General features: G+C 43.9%; 1 protein-coding gene across 1 annotated transcript in view; it reads right to left on the reverse strand.

Annotated features, from left to right (window-relative positions):
* The window catches only part of LOC137235009 (transcriptional activator cubitus interruptus-like), a 324,700-nt gene that overhangs the window by 280,187 nt on the left and 29,862 nt on the right, over positions 1-14,651 (reverse strand). The window lies entirely within an intron of this gene.

A 14,651-nucleotide genomic window follows, 5' to 3' on the forward strand; every position in this document is an offset into this window, starting at 1 on the left:
AAGATAGTAAGAAAACCAAATCAAATATTGCAACAGTTGTTTTTAAGTTTGAAAGAAAGGCAGGATGTAAGTTCATCGATTCGCAAACCTTCCAAGCTAGGCTCTTTCGATGTTGATTTAAAGAAAGATAAAGACTATTTTTGTTATAGCAAAAAAGTCGGCCCTATAAAGGTAGTAGAACTTATAGGGTCAGGAGAATTGGAAATAGTGCGACGTACTGCTTTTCGGAAAACGCAAAATTTTTTCTATGTACTTGTTAGCTCCTCCGATAGTTTAGGTATTGTTGTTGCAAGTGAGCCAATCTTAAATTTGGTTGATTTAAAGAGAGAAGATCTTGATTACAAGTACTTCTGTATCTCTCAGGAAAGCAGATTTTTGCTTATACCCCTTCTTCACCTCCTATTCCATGAGTTTTCCAATTAAGCCACTTTGTCCTAACCCTTGTTTCATAAACTTTTAATAAAGTAACACTTTCCACACTTTCGAAAAATAAATCTTAAAACTATAATTAAACCGTGTCCTTTATCTTTTGATTCTAAAATTTTTGAAGAGTGCAGTTAGAAGAAGAAGTCCAGTTATGGACTCTACAAATAATGGTAAGAAAATCTCTTGTACATACTTAAATCTTAAATTTAGTTGATTTAAAGAGAGAAGATCTTGATTACAAGTACTTCTCTATCCCTCAGGAAAGCAGATTTTTTCTTATACCCCTTCTTCACCTCCTATTACATGAGTTTTGCAATTAAGCCACTTTGTCTTAACCCATTTTTCATAAACTTTTAATAAAGTAACACTTTCCACACTTTCGAAAAATAAATCTTAAAAATATAATTAAAACGTGTCCTTTAGCTTTTGATTCTAAATTTTTTGAAGAGTGCAGTTAGAAGAAGAAGTGCAGTTATGAACTCTACAAATAATGGTAAGAAAATCTCTTGTACATGATTTGTACATAAATTAACTTTCAATAATTTTCAGCGAACTCTATCAATAAGCTGTTTGCAACCAACAGACGTTTCAACGAGGGTACATCTGAAGCCGAAGGTGCTGCCATTTTCTCAGCAGGAATGGTAGTTGATCAGGCTGAAGGACTGCTACAAGGAGATCAGGCTGAAGATATTGGAACTAACCAAAGTCAACCTGGCAGGACCAAATGGAGGTAAATTTTTTAAGTTTTCATTTGGTTGTTGTAAACCCCCCTTCTAGAGTATTACCTTTCGTTTATACACAAATCATTTGCCCACATTTAGTTAAAAATCAAATATCCCTATGTTATTTTTAGGTGAAAAGGAAAATCGTGATAATACACCACTTAACATTAAAATTAAAAACTTAAATGTTCACAGGCCATCTCTTTGAATGTCCTTAACCATATTTTGACTATACCAAAAGAGAAAGCTTTATATTTATTCAGTCCGCCCTAATACATTTGCACATCGATTGCTGCCCTATCTCAGAATGAGATTGCACAGCGACCTATTTTAGACTTATTTTTTAGAGAACAGATAATCCAGACGCAATGTTTCTATATTTTTCCACTTTCCAAGCAAAGAAATGATTGCCAAGATGAAAGCTCCATGTTATATCGTGCCAGAAGTTACATTTACAAGTATAGATGCACCCGTTAATACAAAGACGGGGATAATATCCAGGTGTAGCATCATAATTAAATTTAATAGCGCAAGGGCCTCTGGTTTAGCTAAAGAATTCCCACATTGCAGCAAGTCATAACTGGAAACATTCCACGATATAACGTCGCTGCACTTTCCACCAATTTTAAAGCAGAACCAAATATAATAATCACAAAGAAATTTGCTATGTAGATCACCCCATTGCTAACAATTCACTGCACAATTTATTTATATTGCATTATATCAAAAGTGGTTCTCTTTTTTTGGGCTAGAGAACTGTCTCATATCGAGTGTGATATGGGTTAGAGTTATTTAATTACTCCATACACCAAGTTAATCACTAGTAAAATTTTATTTATTCATAAATGTCACTTAAACTTGCACGAATATTTTAGCCAAAGGTAGATATGTGCAAAAAATCAGCTTGATCAGCTGACTTCTATCGTTTTCAATGCTCCAACAAGAAAGCTATCGATTAGATAGCTGTGATGTATATCACATATTGGGGCATATTCATAGACGGAAATTAGTTGGTACATAAAGTTGGTTGAAGCTTTTTTGAGAGATAGCTAATGGAAAATTATGTCAAAAAGCTGTAACTAACTTTAAGTTCTTAACTAAGTTTGACTATGAATACGCCCCATTGTTTTGTATAAGTATTAAACGCATATTATTCTTTTTATAGATGTGCTGAGAGTTTTGATGGAGATCATTTATAAGATGGATCAAATTGAACAGAATGTAAGAAGTAGGGTAATAGGAGACTGAGGAATAATATTATTAAAATTCACAATTGTATTTAAGTAGATATTTGTATTTTATAATATTCATGCAAATTACTTTTTGTATTCTTTAAACTTACAACGTACACTCAGCTATAATCAAAGCGTACTTAGGAAAATGGTGGAGGAAATAAAGCAAGATGTAAGTATTGTTTTTATTTAATTAATTTTACTTTTCGCTTCAATTGTTCTCTATTGGCTTAGGCTTTTTTGTATATACACTAATCTTTGCTATGCAAAATATTAGTTTCATTCGCCTAACGATATATTACTTACTTCTTACTTAATTGGTGCTTAACCGTCTAAACGGTTATGGCCGTCCAACAACGATAGATTATTATCTTAAATATACAGCCCAATTCTCAATCTTTTTCCCGGGGAGATTTCTCCCGTTCTCCATACAAAAATTTGCGATCCTCAACCATTTTTGTATGGAGAATGGGAAAAATCTCCCCGGGAAAAAGATTGAGAATTGGGCTGATAACGAAAAAAGGTACCGACCATATCTCAACCAAACTACTTTGTTGCTAAAGCTCACATCTGAGTATATAATGTTTTGTAACACCGATTTTTAACTCGTTTCTTGTTAACATATAATTTAAAAATAAACCTTCATTTTAAACAGGCGGTACCGAAGAGTGAAGTTTTGGCGCAACAGCACTTAATGCGAGAGTGCAAGGTGACGCTGAAGAAGGTGAAAAGCTCTGTGTGCAAAATTACTGGGGAAGTCAGAGACAAGTACATGGATGAAGTTGACAGCGCATTGCCTCTCTAGAATGTATTAGAGATTCTAAGGGTGGAACAAAGATTGAAGGTAGAGGAGTATGCTGTAGCAATGGTAATTTGACTCAAAAAGTTCTCTTTTACCATAATTTAATTTCGCTTTCATATTTTAGAAGGCTCATATGTTCAAAATTAAGGGCATTTCAGAGGACATACCCCGGGTAGTAAAAGAAATTTTTAGTGACACGTTGATGGAATAGTACAACTGGGCGGGAGCAGCTGGAAAGAAAAGTCTCCAAAAGCTTTCCTTGTTCGAGAAATTTCTTCGCGGTAAGATGTTATAAAGAGAGATGCGTTATAAATTGTATTCCTATATTGCTTTTTGGTACGTTTTTAGATGTATTCATACACCAAGGACATGCATCGTATGAAAAAGGAATGAGAAAGGCGGTTGAACTCAGCCACCACAGGATGGCACAAAGGAAATTCGCAAAAAGCAAACATTAGTTACTGCACAGACAAGCCCACCAGCGCAATGAATTTTTTCCTCTTTTCTTTTTCATTTAAGTTGTAGCTTTTGAATTTTCGGTTTTTTATATTTTTGAATTTTTTTAGTTTGCGGAATATATTTAAGTTAATTAGTTACTGTTTTTAAGTTAGGCTAATGTAATATATAAATGAAGTTTTTAGGTTTTCGTTATGTTTTTAAGTTAGTCAGTTACTTTTTTTAAGTTAGAATAATGTGATATTTAAATGAAGTTTTTAAGTTTTCGAAATATTTTTTAATTTAGTCCCAATATTTAATTGAATTTTTTATATAGTTTTTATCATAACTACCTGAGACAAAAAGGACCAATAACTAATAAATAAAGCCTTTTTGACAAAAAATGTTGTGAACAAAATTTAAAGAAATGAAATTTTAATTAATAATGAACACATAAAGAAAAGCAATCTGATATATATAAATAGTTTAAGTTAAAATTATAAATGCAATTTATGTTTCTTTAAAGAAATTAAATTTTTATGAATACTGAGATACATATTTAAATAAGTAAAAGTTATAATAAATAATGCAATATATATATTTTTACCTGGGAATGAAAAGACAACAATTATTAGCTTTTTAACGAAATGAAATTTTAATGAATACATAAAGCAATGTGATATATATATAAATAGGTAAAGTTAGAACAAATAATGTAAATATACTTTATTTCAAGAAATGAAATTTTAATGAACAATGAAAACATTAAAAAAAGTAATAAGATATACAAGTGAATAAGTAAAACTAAGTTAGAATAAATAATGTGATATATATATTTAATTGGACGTTTTGAGATCTTTTTATAGCCTTTTATCATAAGTACTATATAAAAGTGCACATATATTGAATAATAAACGATTTTTTATATACATCTGTATATTTTTTATTTATTATGATGCATCCTCTGTGATTGATTTGCACACCCGGTTTGATGGATCCGCCCTGACTAATGTTTACATCATGTTTGCTGGTTCCGCCCTGACTAATGTATACATCAGGCATGATGCCTTCGCCCTGACAATTGTTTTCGTCCGGCATGATGCCTCCGCTCTGACGAATGTTTACATCCGGTATGATCCCTCCGCTCTGACAAATGTTTATATCCGACATGATGCCTCCGCCCTGACAAATGTTTACATCATGTCTGAAGTCACACGTATACAAATAAACCCATCAGGTTTGTCATACTGCGAGAGCAAATCTGATGGGATATTCGTACTGCGCCCTGATGTGACTTTCTTACAGCACTTCCTGACAGATGATCAATCATCTGATTGTCAGCTGTCTAGTAGGGTTGTTATTTCTTTGAAGGCATCATCTACAACGTCGTCGTCGCTGGGCCCACCATCGCATCGATGGAATAACTGAATGCAAATAAGTAATCTGTCCTAATCTTGTAACAAAGAAAAATTACCAAAATATGTGTTTGGATCGAACCTAATGATGTTATGTAGACGTAGTAAGGTTTATGACTTACATATATATGTAAAATGTTCGATCGACATACATATAGACATTTGCACATAATGTTGTTTGATTTTTTTTATATTGATTTAGATTTAGTTTTTTTGTTTGTACTATAAAATAAAATTAATTGGATACATATTTCAATTTAAAGGAGACGTTTTTTTGTTGCTATCGTTCTTGTTTGTGTTGAATTCGCGGATATTAAATATTAGGGAAATAGTTTTTTTTGATACTTGCGAAATGTTGAAATTATATTCCTAAATATTCACAAAGCGGATGCTAATTTACTAAGTATTCTGATGTAGGCGTAGGACTTAAACTTTAGTTTATATTTGGATTGAATAAAATGTTAAAACCGGAATATTAAAATGAAGATCTAAATTTCTTTTGGTCGATGACGAAATGTAGAGGTATGATGAGCTGAGCAGAAGTAAGTTGTGAGGACCAAATAAATCCTCATTAATTTGGCCAGCACAAAACGACCCCACAACATATTTGACACGACATTAACACCACAAGTGGCCACAAAAGGCTCTAGCAACACGATCAACCAACAAGTCTCAGCAACACAACGAGCGGCCGCAACATTTAACAGCAACACGGCCAACCAACAAATCTCAGCAACACAACGAGCGCTCGCAACATTCAACAGCAACACGGTGACCATGGCAACGCAACCATTTGAGCTAGCAACACCAAACACAACAGCCATAAAAGGAGCGACACAGCAGCACAGCAGGCAGTCAGCACGGAGCTGTGGTCGTGACCAGAGCTTCTAGCTAAGTATATCCCTATTGCAGTTGACCTTCCCTATGCAATAGGAATCCACTTCATAGGAGCGAGTCGTGGAATGGTGATTGCGGTTGATCTTCTCTACACATCACCCCCAGAGACCAAAGGCCCCGCCACAGTAACGCGCAACCACGACAGGTGACGCCCGCTCACCTCCGCCAGTAGAAGTACGCCAGCAGAGGTCCGCCGACGCACAACGTAACCAGAGTCAGTCAGCACCGAGCTGTGGTCGTGACCAGAGCTACTAGCGAAGTATATCCCTATTGCAGTTGACCTTCTCTATGCAATAGGAATCCACTTCATAGGAGCGAGTCGTGGGATGGTGATTGCGGTTGACCTTCTCTGCACATCACCCCCAAAGACCAAAGGCCCCGCCACAGTAACGCGCAACCGCGACAGGTGACACCTGCTCACCTCCGTCAGTGGAAGTACGCCGGCAGAGGCCGCAACAGAGCGGTAACGCACGTAAACCAGCGCAGAGCGCGGCAGCAAAGCGCAGCAGAGGTCCGCCGACGCACAACGTAACCAGAGTCAGTCAGCACGGAGCTGTGGTCGTGACCAGATCTACTAGCAAAGTATATCCCTATTGCAGTTGACCTTCTCTATGCAATAGGAATCCACTTCATAGGAGCGAGTCGTGGAATGGTGATTGCGGTTGACCTTCTCTACGCATCACCCCCAAAGACCAAAGGCCCCGCCACAGTAACGCGCAACCGCGACAGGTGAAACCCGCTCACCTCCGTCAGTAGAAGTCAGCACGGAGCTGTGGTCGTGACCTTCTCTACGCATCACCCCCAAAGACCAAAGGCCCCGCCACAGTAACGCGCAACCGCAACAGGTGACACCCGCTCACCTCCGTCAGTAGGAGTACGCCGGCAGAAGCCGCAACAGAGCGGCAACGCACGTGACACCCGCTCACCTCCGTCAGTAGAATTACGCCGGCAGAGGCCGCAACAGAGCGGCAACGCACGTAAACCAGCAGTGACACCCGCTCACATCCGTCAGTAGAAGTACGCCGGCAGAGGCCGCAACAGAGCGGCAACGCACGTAAACCAGCGCAGAGCGCGGCAGCAAAGCGCAGCAGAGGTCCGCCGACGCACAACGTAACCAGGGTAAACCAGCGCGAAACGCGGCAGCAGAGGTACGCCGACAGAGGTCGCGTCAACGCGGCGACGCATAGCGCAGCCAGGGTAAGCCAGCGCCAAGCGTGAGGACCAAATAAATCCTCATTAATTTGGCCCACACAAAACGACCCCACAACATATTTGACACGACATTAACACAACAAGTGGCCACAAAAGGCTCTAGCAACACGATCAACCAACAAATCTCAGCAACACAACGAGCGGCTGCAACATTTAACAGCAACACGGCCAACCAACAAATCTCAGCAACACAACGAGCGCTCGCAACATTCAACAGCAACACGGTGACCATGGCAACGCAACCATTTGAGCTAGCAACACCAAACACAACATCCATAAAAGGAGCGACACAGCAGCACAGCAGGTAGTCAGCACTGAGCTGTGGTCGTGACCAGAGCTACTAGCGAAGTATATCCCTATTGCAGTTGACCTTCCCTATGCAATAGGAATCCACTTCATAGGAGCGAGTCGTGGAATGGTGATTGCGGTTGATCTTCTCTACGCATCACCCCCAGAGACCAAAGGCCCCGCCACAGTAACGCGCAACCGCGACAGGTAAGGCCCGCTCACCTCCGCCAGTAGAAGTACGCCAGCAGAGGTCCGCCGACGCACAACGTAACCAGAGTCAGTCAGCACGGAGCTGTGGTCGTGACCAGAGCTACTAGCGAAGTATATCCCTATTGCAGTTGACCTTCTCTATGCAATAGGAATCCACTTCATAGGAGCGATTCGTGGAATGGTTATTGCAGAGGCCGCAACAGAGCGGCAACGCACGTGACACCCGCTCACCTCCGTCAGTAGAATTACGCCGGCAGAGGCCGCAACAGAGCGGCAACGCACGTAAACCAGCAGTGACACCCGCTCACCTCCGTCAGTAGAAGTACGCCGGCAGAGGCCGCAACAGAGCGGCAACGCACGTAAACCAGCGCAAAGCACGGCAGCAAAGCGCAGCAGAGGTCCGCCGACGCACAACGTAACCAGGGTAGGCCAGCGCGAACCGCGGCAGCAGAGGTATGCCGACAGAGGTCACGTCAACGCGGCGACGCATAGCGCAGCCAGGGTAAGCCAGCGCGGCGGCAGAGCGCAGCAGAGGTACACCGACAGAGTAATACAAGTAAGCGCCGACGTAGGGCGCGACCGAGCATCGCCTCAGCAATATAAGTAAACATCGACGTATGGCGCGACAGAGCACCGCAGCAGAGAGAGACGCCGTCATAAGGCGCGTCAAGGCACCGACGCCACATACTAACGGGATCCGTCTAACGGAACACGGCGACAGAGCATCGCCTCAGCAACACAAGTAGACGCCGACGCAAGGCGCGACAGAGCACCGCAACAGAGAGAGACGCCGTCATAAGGCGCGTCAAGGCACCGACGCCACATACTAACGGGACCCAGCTAACCGAATACGGCCGGACCGCTAAGGCTCGCCACCGCAATCAAGGATACCGCAAGATAATCCAAGTAAAATTGAAAATGAAGTATACAAACACGTTTTATTTTATATTATAGAATTTAGAACCAATAAAGAGAGTGAAGTTTTTTATATTAAATCGATTTGCAAGGTGCCCCTTTAATACAAATTTATTGTAAATGAACCCTGGGCACGGCGAGTATACCCCAGCAAATATCAAAGAAGCAACGGGGCAACGAAAAAGCTTCGTTACAATTGGCGCCCGAGCGGGGACCCTGCAAATCGCTACCACGTCAGAAGGAACATTCCTGACGAGAAACGTGGTTAGACACAATTTCAAAGGAACAGCTGATATCCATCACACAGGAATTGGTTATTGAGCACACAGGCACCACCCGGGAGATCCGAAAGCGCATAGCAGCTCTGGCTTCGAGAGCAAATGTTGACGCGGAAATCCACGAAAATGTTTTATCCCTACAAGCCACCTACAAGGAAACTACGCACATGAGCGACGTAAGTGAGGTTAAGACACCGACTCCGTCGAACGGAGGAGGCACACCGAAGGCCGCCGTTACAACAGTAGAACAAACTCAATTCGCGTTTCCTCCCAGGAGTAAAGTACCCACACAACAGTACTTACCATCAGGAATAGCGGTACTACCCAACGGTACATCTCAGGCACCGCCCAGGAGTACAGTACCCACACGACAGCACGTACCATCAGAAATTACGGCATCATCAACCGGCACATCTCAACCCACGCAACCGTACTTACCAGCGGGAATGACGGCACCAGCCATGAACAATACAGGCCAGGTAACTCAAGCACCGACCGTGGTGTTCGCGCCCATCATCGACCAGTTAAGAAAGTGGTCCGTAAAGTATGAAGGTGGACGGGACCCGTTAGCGTTCATCGAACGGTTAGAGGAGTTAGCCGAAGTATACGCGCTAAACGTGGACCTCCTGCCAAAAACCATGCCCGAGCTACTAGGGGGCGCCGCGCTACAATGGTACCGCAATAACAATGCGCACTGGGGAGAGTGGACAAGCTTCAAAAAGGATTTTTTACGTTTCTTCCTACCAGTCAGGTACTTCGAGCGGCTCGACGACGACATACGCCAACGAAAGCAGCACAACAAGGAGAGGTATAAGGACTACGTACTAGGAATCCAGAGCTTGATGAGACACGCAGGGTACACCAGCGAACAGCGGCTGGAACGAATCTTCCGTAACAGCCACCGCGATTACCAACTTTACATCCGTCGGAGGGACTTCACTAATCTCGCAGAGCTCCTGACACTCGCCGAAGAATACGAGAACATACGCGAGGACTATCGAAGATCATCAGGCGGACATCACCGCGAAGTTACGCGACACATCGCCAGTGACACAACCCGGGTGTCACCATCAAAACCTGAAACACAACCACCACCACCACCGAACCTAACGAACCGCACGCCTCCAAGCAATCAGAGATACGACCCCAACGGCGTATGCAGGAGATGCGGCGAACGAGGACATGACACCAATAGGTGCCGAAACCCACAGAAAATTTTTTGCTGGGAATGTGGCCGCAACGACATACGAACCATCGAATGTTGCCGCTGACGTCAGGGAAACGACAGAGGGCTCCACGAAGAAGAAGGCGCCGTGAGCCCGAGGGACCTAGCGCCGAAACGGCAGTAACGATACCCAAGGAACCCAGCGCTGAAACGGCAGTAACAATGTACCAAGAGCATGGTCGCCTCTACGCGGTAGCCAAGCTCGGACCGGAATCAGCCGAGGCAGTCATCGACACAGGGGCATCAAGAAGTTTCGTCTCGAGCAGCTTAGCAGAGTGTGTGGTGAATTCAGGAAGCGGAGAAATGGTGAGAGTGGCCACCAAAATAACGATGGCAGACGGGACTAGCACTACCATCTTCGACGCCATAAGGACTGAGGTACGCCTCGGAGAAGCATCACTCCACACAGTTTTACACGTAATGCCCGGAGCGATCGACGACATCATACTGGGCCTAGATACGCTAGGAAGCATGGGAGCCACCATATCATGTGGGGAAGGCCACCTCGTGCTAACCAGACCCCTTGCCCAGCACACACCAAATCCGGGAGCCGCGCCAGAAACTATTCAGAGAACAACACCAGCAAGAACGAATATCGCCAGGTACGACAGCCCTGGGACTATTCCAAGTTCAATATCATCAAGGAACGGATATCGCCAGGTACACCAGCCCTGGGACTATTCAAACTTCAACATCATCAGGAACGGATATCGCCAGGTACGACAACCCTGGGACTATCCAAAATTCAACATCATCAAGAACGGATATCGCCAGGTACGACAGCCCTGGGACTATTCAAAGTACACCATCAGCCAGAACGGATATCGCCAGGTACGACAGCCCTGGGACTATTCAAAGTACACCATCAGCCAGAACGGATATCGCCAGGTACGACAGCCATGGGACTATTCAAAATTTAACATCAGGAACGGATAACGCCGGGTACGACACCCCTGGAGCCTCATCTGGAACCATTCAGAGTATAACAGCACCGAGCAGCAGTAACTTCAAGCACGACGGCATTATGCAAAACAACGACAACCTGTCATTCTATCGCAAACCACCGAGGTGACAACACGTGCTGTTGCTACGAATTTCTTTTCCAAAAAAAAAAAAAAAAAAAACAACCAACAACCTAAGAAACAGAGCCACAACAAACAACAGCAGGCCACCAAGAGGTGGTAATCGAGGGCCACGACGCGGATGGACCAACGCTAAACCAATTCCCGAAAATTGCAGAAAGCGTGCGAGACATTTTCCGACGCATCGCCGAAGCTAAAGGACGCTCCCGCGTAAGTTTTCGCACACGGGAATACACCGTCACGGTGGTAAAAAGCAGGGCCCGCATACGAATACTGGGCACCGAGGGCTAAATTTCTGAAGTGGGGGGGAGTGTGAGGACCAAATAAATCCTCATTAATTTGGCCCACACAAAACGACCCCACAACATATTTGACACGACATTAACACAACAAGTGGCCACAAAAGGCTCTAGCAATACGATCAACCAACAAGTCTCAGCATTACAACGAGCGGCCGCAACATTTAACAGCAACACGGCCAACCAACAAATCTCAGCAACACAACGAGCGCTCGCAACATTCAACAGCAACACGGTGACCATGGCAACGCAACCATTTGAGCTAGCAACACCAAACACAACAGCCATAAAAGGAGCGACACAGCAGCACAGCAGGCAGTCAGCACAGAGCTGTGGTCGTGACCAGAGCTACTAGCGAAGTATATCCCTATTGCAGTTGACCTTCCCTATGCAATAGGAATCCACTTCATAGGAGCGAGTCGTGGAATGGTGATTGCGGTTGATCTTCTCTACGCATCACCCCCAGAGACCAAAGGCCCCGCCACAGTAACGCGCAACCGCGACAGGTGACGCCCGCTCACCTCCGCCAGTAGAAGTACGCCAGCAGAGGTCCGCCGACGCACAACGTAACCAGAGTCAGTCAGCACGGAGCTGTGGTCGTGACCAGAGCTACTAGCGAAGTATATCCCTATTGCAGTTGACCTTCTCTGTGCAATAGGAATCCACTTCATAGAAGCGAGTCGTGGAATGGTGATTGCGGTTGACCTTCTCTACGCATCACCCCCAAAGACCAAAGGCCCCGCAACAGTAACGCGCAACCGCGACAGGTGACACCCGCTCACCTCCGTCAGTAGAAGTCAGCACGGAGCTGTGGCCGTGACCAGAGCTACTAGCGAAGTATATCCCTATTGCAGTTGACCTTCTCTATGCAATAGGAATCCACTTCATAGGAGCGAGTCGTGGAATGGTGATTGCGGTTGACCTTCTCTACGCATCACCCCCAAAGACCAAAGGCCCCGCCACAGTAACGCGCAACCGCGACAGGTGACACCCGCTCACCTCCGTCATTAGGAGTACGCCGGCAGAGGCCGCAACAGAGCGGCCACGCACGTGACGCCCGCTCACCTCCGTCAGTAGAATTACGCCGGCAAAGGCCGCAACAGAGCGGCAACGCACGTAAACCAGCAGTGACACCCGCTCACCTCCGTCAGTAGAAGTACGCCGGCAGAGGCCGCAACAGAGCGGCAACGCACGTAAACCAGCGCAGAGCGCGGCAGAAAAGCGCGGCAGAGGTCCGCCGACGCACAACGTAACCAGGGTAAGCCAGCGCGAACCGTGGCAGCAGAGGTACGCCGACAGAGGTCACGTCAACGCGGCGACGCATAGCGCAGCCAGGGTAAGCCAGCGACAAGCGCGGCGGCAGAGCGCAGCAGAGGTACACCGACAGAGTAATACAAGTAAGCGCCGACGTAGGGCGCGACAGAGCATCTCCTCAGCAATACAAGTAAACGCCGACGTAAGGCGCGACAGAGCACCGCAGCAGAGAGAGACGCCGTCATAAGGCGCGTCAAGGCACCGACGCCACATATTAACGGGATCCGTCTAACGGAACACGGCGACAGAGCATCGCCTCAGCAACACAAGTAGACGCCGACGTAAGGCGCGACAGAGCACCGCAATAGAGAGAGACGCCGTCATAAGGCGCGTCAAGGCACCGACGCCACATACTAACGGGACCCAGCTAACGGAATACGGCCGGACCGCTAAGGCCCGCCACCGCAATCAAGGATACCGCAAGATAATCCAAGTAAAATTGAAAATGAAGTATACAAACATGTTTTATTTTATATTATAGAATTTAGAACCAATAAAGAGAGTGAAGTTTTTTATATTAAATCGATTTGCAAGGTGCCCCTTTAATACAAATTTATTGTAAACGAACCCTGGGCACGGCGAGTATACCCCAGCAAATATCAAAGAAGCAACGGGGCAACGAAAAAGCTTCGTTACAAAGTATAGCTAGGGTTAACCTATACAAAATATCTTTCGTGGTTAACAGGTTGGGTGGGTATAGACAGGGGTGAATGGTCCACCTTTTTCTCCCATCGACTGTCGTTTTTTCCAAATACTCCATATCCCCCTACTTGTATAGTAGACATATGAAATGATTTTTTTTGCTGCAAGATTTAGTTTCGCTGGATTAGTTTCGCGTAAAATGTTTCTGTAGTTTTATAGACGGCATACATTTCAGTTTTCTTTTTGTACAACTTCGTTGCCCGAGGACGAAGCAAACCCACCTCATTGTCCCTGAGCTAAGCTGAAGCAGAGCTAGGTATGCAATCACGTTTCAGTCCAAACGCATCTTCGTAGGTTTCTCTTGTTTAAGTAGCATTGTGAGGAGAAGTTCGTTACAGTAAGTTCCTGGGCACTCATCTCAGATCTCTATTTAAAATGAACGAAATAGGACTATAACCACGCCCACTTTTTCGATATCGAAAATTCCGAAAAACCGAAAATGTGGGATAGTTCATTACCAAAGATGGCTAAAACGATGAGTCTTGGTAGGTGGGTTGAACTTATGACGCCAAATTTAAAATTAGTAAAATTTTGGACAATGGGCGTGGCACCGCACACTTTTAAAAGAAGGTAATTTAAAAGTTTTGCAAGCTGTAATTTGGCAATCGTTGAAGATATTATGATGATATTTGGAAGGAACTTTAATTCTATTACCATATGTGCGCTAAATAAAAATTAGCAAAATCGGATTACGAACACGCTTACTTACAAAAAAAAATTTTTACAAAAATTGAATATTTTTACTGTATATAAGTAGATTATGTCAACATTCAACTCCAGTAATGATATGGTGCAATAAAATACAAAAATAAAAGAAAATTTCAGAATGGGCGTGGCTCCGCCCTTTTTTATTTAATTTGTCTAGAACACTTTTAATGCCAGAACTCGTACACAAATTTACCAATCCTTGTTCAATTTGGTAAGGACATAGCTTCTATCCAGGCAACTGTTTTCTGTGAAAATGGGCGAAATACAGGGTTACCCTAGGTTAATTTTCCTACATGGTAATTTTCCCTTATTTTGCTCCAAAACTCTCAGCTGAGTATGTAATGTTCGGTTACACCCGATCTTAGCCTTCCTTACTTGTTAAATTTATGTTTGGTTTTACTGGTCTGTAAATTATTAATATTATATTAATTTGTTTTCTCAAGACCAAGTTTTTTTTATTATTTTATTATGTTATGTTCATGTTGTTTA

The sequence above is a fragment of the Eurosta solidaginis genome, chromosome X (genome assembly GCF_040869045.1).
Source record: "Eurosta solidaginis isolate ZX-2024a chromosome X, ASM4086904v1, whole genome shotgun sequence".
Classification (NCBI taxonomy): domain Eukaryota; kingdom Metazoa; phylum Arthropoda; class Insecta; order Diptera; family Tephritidae; genus Eurosta; species Eurosta solidaginis.